General features: G+C 43.3%; 1 long non-coding RNA gene across 1 annotated transcript; it reads left to right on the top strand.

The window, feature by feature from the left end:
• The first annotated feature begins 638 nt into the window (after window positions 1-638).
• On the top strand, window positions 639-8,179 carry LOC121781987. Its single transcript, XR_006046231.1, has 4 exons — window positions 639-866; window positions 7,379-7,470; window positions 7,925-8,081; window positions 8,157-8,179. It is a non-coding gene; the product is annotated as an uncharacterized LOC121781987 (long non-coding RNA).
• The last annotated feature ends 2,142 nt before the right edge of the window (window positions 8,180-10,321 follow it).

Below are 10,321 nucleotides of genomic sequence, written 5' to 3'. Positions count from 1 at the left end.
TTTTGGACCACCGCCGAGTCAGCAATCCAAGTGGCTTGACACGTCGTCAAGCGAGGCACAGTCACGGCTGCCACGTGAGAAATCCACACGCTCCACACACGGATGGCACACTCCTGCCACACGCTCGTAACCGTCGGCGGTTACAAATCTGCCATGATGAGCCTTCATGGCTGTTGACCCACAGAAGTGGACTGAGCCTATAAATAGGCTAGCCACTCCATGCATTACACTACATCATTCACAAGTATTACAGCATAAGCTCTCTCCCTCTCTGCATTGTCTTTCTGTCGAAGCTCTGCCCTCTCCTACATCCAGTTCGCCGGAGCTCTACTGATTGCGGTGCTGCATCAATAGAGACGTAGCCGTTTTACCTTTGGGGACGACACGCCAAACCGAAGAGCACTACCGGGGCGTATCTCGTCTTGCGGGAAGAGGCCTCCTCGACTCGGCTCAAACATTTTTCACGGTTACTGTTTCGTTTTTACATTTGTAATCTCATTCTAGTTCAGTTTCCTCTTTTGTATTCCTTCTTTTGGGTTGTATTACGCCCGGCTCTTATCTCTTGTAATCCAGAAACCAACATGAAGGGCTGAAGGTAGATCTTACTAGCATTGTGCGTGGTTGGAATTCATATTGAATTGAGATGCCTTATTCTTTTATCTCTATTGAAACATGTATAATTCTGCTTCTTAATTTATAGTCATATTGTCATTTGCTCCACAATCCTCACGCATTGATTCCGCAAATTCATCCGATTCTTCTTTATCGAATGCCCTAAACTAAATTCACCTACACCTTAAACCAAATCTGAGAGGAAACAGCTCTACTCAGTGATTGGAGCTGCCTGTAGATTCAGAGTTCATAAGGTAAATATGCTATTAAAAGCTTTAACCAGTGATGGAGTACGTACTAAACAAGCCCAACAGCAGTAAAGCCCATCAGCCTAAAGCCCAAGAAAGAGTATCAGTTCGGCATGACTAAAGAGTATCAGTCCGGCATGACTAAAGAGTTCAGTTCGGCACAACCAAAGAGTTCGGCCCCAGCCTACAGCTCGGTAAAAGCCAACCAATCAAACTCTGCTCTCAGGTCGGCATCAAGCTCTACTCTCAGATCGGCAAAAGCTGCTCGGCAATAATTCAGCAGTTCGGTCTCAGTATTCGACCGAACTAGGAGTTAGTGGACTCATGAAAGGCCTCCACGACCTCCACTATACCCACGATCTATTTAGTGGTACGAAGCAGTTATTGAGCAGTTATTGCTCACCCACGATCTTGTTAGTGGGGCTGCAAACCACGATCCTAGTTCAATGTATAAATAGAACTTAGATCAGATAGAAAAGGGTTAAGCTCTCTAGAGATAAAATATCATATAGCAAGTCTGTGTTGTAAGCTGTAATCCCAGATCAAGCAATACAATCTTGCCCTCCCTTCTTCCCGTGGACGTAGATTTACTTCAGTAAATCGAACCACGTAAATTCTTTGTGTCGTAGTCTTTATTCTCTACCAGCATTTACTAACATCAGAAATTCGCGGATTCATCACTGGCGCCGTCTGTGGGAAACAGAGAACCAAATTTGTGATAAAGCGAATTTTTGACCCTTTTTCCACCCCAAAAAAATGCATACCAGATCACACACTACCCGTAATACCGTTCGTGATAACCGTGAGGAAGCTAGTCCAGCTCGCAGGTCTGAAAAACGGCCTCGGGAGACATCTACCTCCGGTTCTCACGAAGAAGGAACAAACCACTCCAGGAGTCATCGCACCGAGTCTTCCCAGCAGCCCGATTTAAATGAAGCTGTCAAGCTGTTCTTGGCCGAGAAGCAGGAGGAGTTCTTAACCTTCCTGCAGAAGAGCCAACAGCCGGAGAAGACAACGGCGGATTCTCCCTCCTCATCCAGACATGAAAGTCACTACCGCAGTAGTGACGTGTCTTCCAGGAGAAAGAATCCTCAACCCCGACATGTTCCTGTTCCTCCTTGGTACCGGAACCACAGGAGAACTCCATCTCCTCCGTACCGAAGAAATATCGGGTTCGCCATGTACGGAGCATTAAAGACTCCGTTCTCGGACGATATCACCCGAACTCCTTTGCCGCGGAACTACCGAACTCCGTCGATAACCTATGACGGACTCGTGGATCCTCATGATTTCTTGGGACGCTATCAATATAACATGGCGAACCAGGGTCTCAACGAGGTCCACATGTGCAAGCTGTTTCCCGAGCTGCTCATCGGGAACGCAAGAAGATGGTTCGATAGCCTCCCCCAAGGCAGCATTAGATCTTACCAAGATCTAATGGATGCATTCCATAGGAGGTTCTTTCAGAAAGCGGAAGTCCGAATCACTTCGGCTCAGCTGCTTTCCATTCGTCAAGGTCGCGACGAAAAAATCAGCGACTTTATGACAAGATTCCACAAGGAATGCCTGCAAGTAGACGATCTCAACGATCTGCTTGTCATTTCGGCATTCCAAAATGGAATCCAGCCCGGAGCTCTCTACAGAAAGCTCGTGGAATGCAGTCCGCAAACAGCTCAAGAGATGTGGGACATTGCGGACCAGTTCTCCCGTGCCGATGAGGCAGACCGTCGAAAACGGTCTTTAGACAGCTCATCTAGAGGAGACGAAAAGAAGCCCGATCATAGCGATCAGAGGCTTCCTCGCCGAACTCCTTTTGAAAGAATTCAAAGGGCACCGGTACAAGGCAGATTGGGGCCACGTCTCAATCCTGAGAAGCCGCCCGCTCAGTTCGTACCCTTAAACAAGTCAAGAGCGGAAATTTTCGAACTACATTCCGATATGTTCGAAAAACCAAGGCGGATGACGAAATCGGCCGCGCGCCGACCTCAGGATCAATATTGCTCCTTCCATCAAGACTACGGTCACGATACCGAGGAGTGCCGACATTTGGCTGCAGGTATTGATGCCCTTGTGAAAGCAGGGACGTTAAAAAAATACCAAAGCAAGCAGCCGAAAAGGAACAAAAAGCAGGGAGGTGCGAATTGCGCTCCTCAGGATCCAAAAAGGCAACAGGATCCCGAAGACGATAACGAGCCGCAATATGATGGAGTAATCCTAACTATTGACGCTCTCCCTGCCGAGAAGACTAAAACGTCTCTGAAGTCATAGAGCAGAAAAGGCTTTTGACGAGCTCAAAAGTTATTTAGCCGAGCTTCCAATTCTCTCTGCTCCAACAGATGCCGAAGTAATTTTCTTATACTTAGCGGCATCCGATCAAACCATTAGCGCGGTGCTTGTACGAGAAGAAGGCCTAAAGCAGTTTCCCATCTACTTTACAAGCCGAGCATTAAGAGGTCCAGAAACAAGGTATCAACCTCTGGAAAAAATTGCTCTGGCGTTAGTAAATGCAGCAAGGAGACTGCGGCCATACTTCTATGCTCACAAGGTATGCGTCTTAACCGATCTGCCTCTTCGGCAAGTTTTGACCAAGCCAGAAGCATCAGGCAGAATCGCCAAATGGGCCATAGAGCTGGGAGAACACTCAATCGAGTACCTACCTCGGAAAGCCATCAAGGGACAAGCCTTGGCAGATTTTCTTGCAGAAGCAAAGTTCGATCAAGCAATTCCTGTTATTGCCGAACAGAAGAATTCTGAAAATGCCGAACTAGCACAGCCCTTGGAATCCGAAGTAGAGCCGCCGGACTGCTGGAGCGGATTCGTAGATGGAGCTTCAAACAAGATGGGAAGTGGAGCTGGTATTTTACTTGTCGCTCCCGACGGACACGAGGTAACCTACTCACTTCGGTTCCTATTCCCCACTACTAATAATGAAGCCGAGTACGAAGCCCTCCTGGCCGGACTCCAGTTAGCGCAAAGTCTGCTCGTCAAATCTCTCAAAGTCCATTGTGATTCACAAGTCATAGTAAATCACATGTTGGGTACAAGTGAAGCTCGTGACGAGAGAATGAAGAAGTATTTGGACAAAGCGCAAAGCATCAGCCTAAGTTTCTCCTATTTTCGGATAATCCGCATTCCCAGAGCGGAAAATAGCCGAGCAGATACCTTAAGTAAGTTGGCCTCAGATCCGAGCTCAAAGGCGGAAGAATTAATGCATCGAAGCATTGATGAAGCCGAGGTACATTCAGTATCCAGCTCGCCGAACTGGATGACGCCGATCTTGCAGTATCTGGATCAAGGACAATTGCCCGAGGATAAGAGAGAAGCTCGGAAGATCACGTGCCAAGCACTTCGGTACGAACTTCATGAATGAGTCCTCTTTAGAAAGTCTTACCTCCAGCCGTTATTGCGGTGCGTAGGACCAGAAGAGACGGACTACATTCTCAGAGAAGTCCATGAAGGATCGTGCGGCAGCCACATCGGAGCTAGAGCTTTAGCTAAAAAAGTTCTAAGATGGGGATATTATTGGCCAACCTTGGTACAAGAAGCAGTGCAGCTCGTCAAGACATGCCCGAAGTGCCAAATCCATGCAAATGTCCCAAGGATGCCGCAGACCGATCTATCCACTATGCAAAGCCCTTGGCCTTTTATGCAATGGGGTATAGACATAGTAGGACCACTACCACAAGCTCCTCGGCAAATGAAATTCCTTATCGTTGCCGTGGACTACTTTACGAAGTGGGTGGAAGCTGAACCATTAGCTACGATAACGAGCTCGAAGGCATTGGATTTCGTCTGGAAGAACATAGTGTGCCGATTTGGCATACCCCACATCCTCATCTCGGATAACGGGACTCAGTTCACCGACAAGACGTTCAAGAATTGGTGCCAAGAGCTGAATATTCAACAGCGGTTCACTTCGGTCTCTCATCCACAAGCAAACGGACAAACGGAGGGTAACAAATCGTATCCTGGTGAAAGGGTTTAAAAGCTCGGTTAGAACAAGCCAAAGGACAATGGGTAGAAAATCTCCCTCAAGTCCTATGGTCCTACCGAACTACACCCACAACCTCCAACGGTGAAACTCCGTACAGTCTTGTGTACGGCACTGAAGCCGTGATTCCGGTGGAGATCGGCATACCCAGTCCCCGAACTCTAAACTTCTCAGCAGAAATGAATGACGACGGACTGAGAGCCGAGCTAGATCTTGCCGAAGAAAGAAGAGAATTGGCATGCATAAAAGCAGCCAAGTACAAGGAGCAAGTAGCCCGGTATTACAACCAAAGGGTGAAGAAGCTGCAATTTCAAGTGGGAGATCTCGTCTTGAGAAACAACGAAGTAAGCCGAGCAGAAAAGCTGGGCAAGTTCGAACCCACATGGGAAGGTCCGTATCGGGTGTCAGAAGTCCTCGGCAAAGGGTCTTACAAATTGGCTTACATGTCAGGAGAACAGGTACCCCGAACATGGCACATTTCCAACCTCAAGAAGTTCCATTTGTAAGAGACAGTCCGGTCAGTCAGTCTTGAGTCCTGTTCGGTCAATGTGCTTTCTTTGGTTTGCTTGGTCTTTGTTTGTCTATGTGCGTTTTGTCTATGTGCGTTTTGTCTATGTGTGTTTTGTCTGTCTCTGTGCGTGTCGTCTCTTACAAATGTTACTGAGGTATCTTGTTCTTCGAAGGCTGATCCCCTTCTTAGAACATATACAAGCCAACGATTGTGAGTCAAAGCTTCTAAAGAGGATACAAGACCACAATTCAGCTTAAACAAGCAGTTCGTCTGAAACGAGCTGCAATAAGCCAACGATTGTGAAGTCAAAGCTTCTAAAGAAGATACAAGACCACAATTCAGCTTAAACAAGCAGTTCGTCTGAAACGAGCTGCAATAAGCCAACGATTGTGAAGTCAAAGCTTCTAAAGAAGATACAAGACCACAATTCAGCTTAAACAAGCAGTTCGTCTAAAACGAGCTGCAATAAGCCAACGATTGTGAGTCAAAGCTTCTAAAGAAGATACAAGACCACAATTCCGCTTAAGAAACAAGCACTTCGTCTGAAACGAACTGCAATAAGCCAACGATTGTGAAGTCCAAGCTTCTAAAGAGGATACAAGACCACAATTCGGCTTAAAAATCAAGCACTTCGTCTGAAACGAACTGCAACAAAAGTCCGATTCACGCGATAAAACTTGCCTGAATTAGGACAAGGGAAAGTCCGATCCACGCGATAAAACTCGCCAAATTAGGACAACGGAAAGTCCGATCCGAGCGATAAAACTCGCCAAATTAGGACACAAACCAATTCCGGTCAAAGAAGAGTTCACTTCATCAGACCGAGGACAAACATCAACTTACCCCGTACCTTTATCCAGAATGCCGAAGTGATTCACTTCGCTTTTCGGGGGGGGGTAGTGATGGAGTACGTACTAAACAAGCCCAACAGCAGTAAAGCCCATCAGCCTAAAGCCCAAGAAAGAGTATCAGTTCGGCATGACTAAAGAGTATCAGTCCGGCCATGACATAAGAGTTCAGTTCGGCACAACCAAAGAGTTCGGCCCCAGCCTACAGCTCGGTTAAAAGCCAACCAATCAAACTCTGCTCTCAGGTCGGCATCAAGCTCTACTCTCAGCTCGGCAAAAGCTGCTCGGCAATAATTCAGCAGTTCGGTCTCAGTATTCGACCGAACTAGGAGTTAGTGGACTCATGAAAGGCCTCCACGACCTCCACTATACCCACGATCTATTAGTGGTACGAAGCAGTTATTGAGCAGTTCATTGCTCACCCACGATCTTGTTAGTGGGGCTGCAAACCACGATCCTAGTTCAATGTATAAATAGAACTTAGATCAGATAGAAAAGGGTTAAGCTCTCTAGAGATAAAATATCATATAGCAAGTCTGTGTTGTAAGCTGTAATCCCAGATCAAGCAATACAATCTTGCCCTCCCTTCTTCCCGTGGACGTAGATTTACTTCAGTAAATCGAACCACGTAAATTCTTTGTGTCGTAGTCTTTATTCTCTACCAGCATTTACTAACATCAGAAATTCGCGGATTCATCAACCAGCTAATAAAGAGTGTATACATAGTTTCATTTTTTTCAAGTCATTTTCTGGATTTGCTTTTTCGCTTCTGTTTTCCTTTTGCAACGTCGGAGATACAGAGACGAATTGCCCAAGGATATGGAAAGAGATCTTTGTAGGCGCCGCGCATCACTCAATTTCTCATCTGAATCATTCTACTCTCTGTTTCCTTATTTTATACTGAAATTTTGATGCGAAATAAACAACGCTCTGAAATTTATTGAAGGTAACGAAAATACCATAAAGAATTTTTGGCGGCAAAAAAAGCGGCTGCCAAGCTTATTTCTGTTGTTTTTAGAAGCGTTATCAACCTGTATTTTATATGGTATATAGAGATTGGACTACTGAGGTTTTAGATGTAATTTTTAGGAAATGTTGCAAACTACCTATCTGATTTTTTTTTCAAATTAATTTGTACGCCAGATTCTGAGTTTCAGCTCCTTTTCAGGTATCCATGAGAAACATGAAATGCTTTGAGTGGTTATTCATATGCTCTCTGATCACACTACTTAGTGGTCTACCATACAGTTATGGAAATGTGTAAGTGATTTGAGAATATTTATCTCCTATTGATTTACTAGTTAGTTGTTAATGCTTAGATTGCATAGTTGTGAGAATGAGATGGACCTGTTGTATAAAAAGTGATGTGAATTATGTGTTTCTAATATTCATCAAATTAGTTCCATCTTAAGCTAAACTGAAAACTTAGAAAACATACTCTGTTTATTTGCATCCTGGCTCTTCTATTACACTGTTGAGTAAGAGAAACTGAGATATGATGGATATGGTGAGGGAAACAGATATTGATTCAACTCGCTTTATTCCGGTTTACACTTTTGTCATCACAACAACCTGATTCTGACTTCTATTCTAGTTAGTAGGGGTTTAACTATAATAATCTAATCTTTACTATAAAGTTTGTCAATTAAAACATTTATATGTATTCTTAGTGTATGATGATATACGTGGCTGTCTTTATTTGCATATTTAACAGTCTCCGAACATTTGGCACGATGAACGATAAAGTTTTGCGTGTTGGCGAGGAGCTTTTCAAGGAAACCTTGCCGATTCGAAATGGTGCTCGCCTCTACCACTTGCAGGGATTAAAACCCCAGACGTGGTATGAAGTGAAGATGTCATATCCTGCTTCTGTATGTGCATCATTTATATATGACTGCCATTTAATATTCGTTGACAACATTCCTAATTAGATGAAGGGATAACAGATGCCCGCCAGTTTTTCTTTGCACAATACAAAGCGGTAACCCGGATTGGGTCTGAATCAAGGAGAAAATTGCTCAATACTGGAAAGATAATTTTCAAAACAGACGGAATCACCTCACTGGTGAACAGGTTTGTTAATAGGTTGTCCTACCTGTAAACGTGTGCCCTTGTATTCTGTGCGCGGATGTTAACTATTTTGGTATTTTTTTTGGTTTACGGCGACATGTCTGTTCTTGTGAATGTGGAACCTGAAGGTGTTGTTGCGATACCAGGGAAGCAGGAAATGGAACATATCATGTTTAATATAGGTAAACCAATTTTATTTTCCAGTGCTATTCATATTCTACACCAAGTTCTTAGTGAGAAACTTCAGCTGAGTTATTTTTTTTTTCTTTTTTCCCCAGCATGAAGCTTTTCATTCTACCAGTTTCACACTATCTCTTTGCAATATTTCTTGTGCATATGCTTCTTCAAAATGTTGTGGTAGTATCATAGGTTGTTGATTTAGCTCGGAATTTGAATCGACCTCTAGTCATCAGCTTCTTTCTACATGCTCATACATTATGTCTATAGTTTCTGCAAGTTCGGTTTCTGGTTATATTCAGTAAAAACAGCGGGGCTTTGTTGTCTTGATTTACCGATTCTATCTTTGCTGCAGTGCTGTGAAACGAATGTTTGCTGGATAGTTGAATCCTAGCAGAATGCTAAGCAATGCGAAAGTGTTAGTTTGAACTCCCCTTAAAATTAATTCTAATCATACCTTTTGCCAGGTAATCCCTCAGAGTACTTGTTAGTGAGGCAAGAGCCAACTGCTTCCATCACAGCTCGAGAAGTGAAATTCTCTGAAGCAATAAGTTCCAAGCTTCTAAATTGACGATTCTTCTCCTTGTTAAATAATGCTGTGAATCTCTGGATCAACTTCTTCCAAGCCATTGTCCACAAGCTGCTCGCAGCTCCTAATCATTTCAATTCATGACAACAAAAACAACTTCTAACTTCAACCAAACCAAAAAAGAAACAATTGTTTGTTCAATCACTTTACAAAGCATAACAATTGAGATGCAATCCATCACAACAACACATGCAGATACTAAGAGAACGGAAGGAAAAGGAGCATTCCACAGTATCTTGTTCCACAAAAGCTGCTACACATAAACAATACCTCCAATTTCAGGTACAGGAACAGATGCAGAAAAGGGCGGCCTCCCAGTGACTAAGCTCCCTTCAAGTTGTGATGATCTACAAGGGCTTGAACGAACTCATTCTAACATGACTCGGGCTTCCAATGGCACCCATCCAGTTTGAAGGAATGCTGATATCTTGGTTTGCAACAGGCTGCTGAATGGAATTCATGATTGCAGACCCCCACAAACCTGCATGCTCTCTCTCCCGCAGCAGTGATAATTTTCCTAATTCAATGAAACATTCCATCAAGAACACAATCATTTCAAAGGCCTCAATATAACCTCAGATACCTGACATTAACATTTACGTGTACAATTATTCCATATTAACACAATAGTTTTGTCTTCATTCTCTGAATTAACATCTGAATTTTATCCAATCCATCACAATAACAATAGGCAAATTCATTTCAAATTAGATAAAATACTACTCTTTTTTGTTTTTTTCAAATAAGCTGTTGAAGTTGAACAGCTCAAAATCAGCAGAGAACAATCCATAGCAACTCAACGTTCAACTCTCGAAGCCAACAGACATCAATACCCCCAGGAAACAAATGAAAATGTAAACAAAGCCAAAACCTTTAATCGTCTTGCTTCAGATAAACGAAACTGCTAAAGAAATAGTACAAACAACGAAAATAGAAAATAAAAATAATACTTATTGATCTAGGCAGCAATACCAATATCTCCTTGTCGTTGTATCGAAAGAGAAACAATTAATCCAATAAACTGAATGTCTGATTATGCAAGTGTGAGTGAGAATATAAAACCTAGCTGCGCAGTTTAAAACGCGCGCCGCTCATAAGTTATTCGGCGGCGTATTATTTATTTAGTTTGTAGAGTACTAAGATAATTTATGTTCTAAATCTATCGAGTTCAATTGCTAAATGGCGTAGTATAAGATAATATTGATATATAGTAATACGAGTAATAAAAATATATTCAAATGAAATGTGTATTTATAAGAATTAAATAGTCACCGA

The sequence above is a fragment of the Salvia splendens genome, chromosome 20, assembly GCF_004379255.2.
Source record: "Salvia splendens isolate huo1 chromosome 20, SspV2, whole genome shotgun sequence".
NCBI classification, from domain to species: domain Eukaryota; kingdom Viridiplantae; phylum Streptophyta; class Magnoliopsida; order Lamiales; family Lamiaceae; genus Salvia; species Salvia splendens.
Note: the sequence above shows the minus strand (reverse complement) of the source record. Positions and strands in the feature narration are given on the sequence as shown.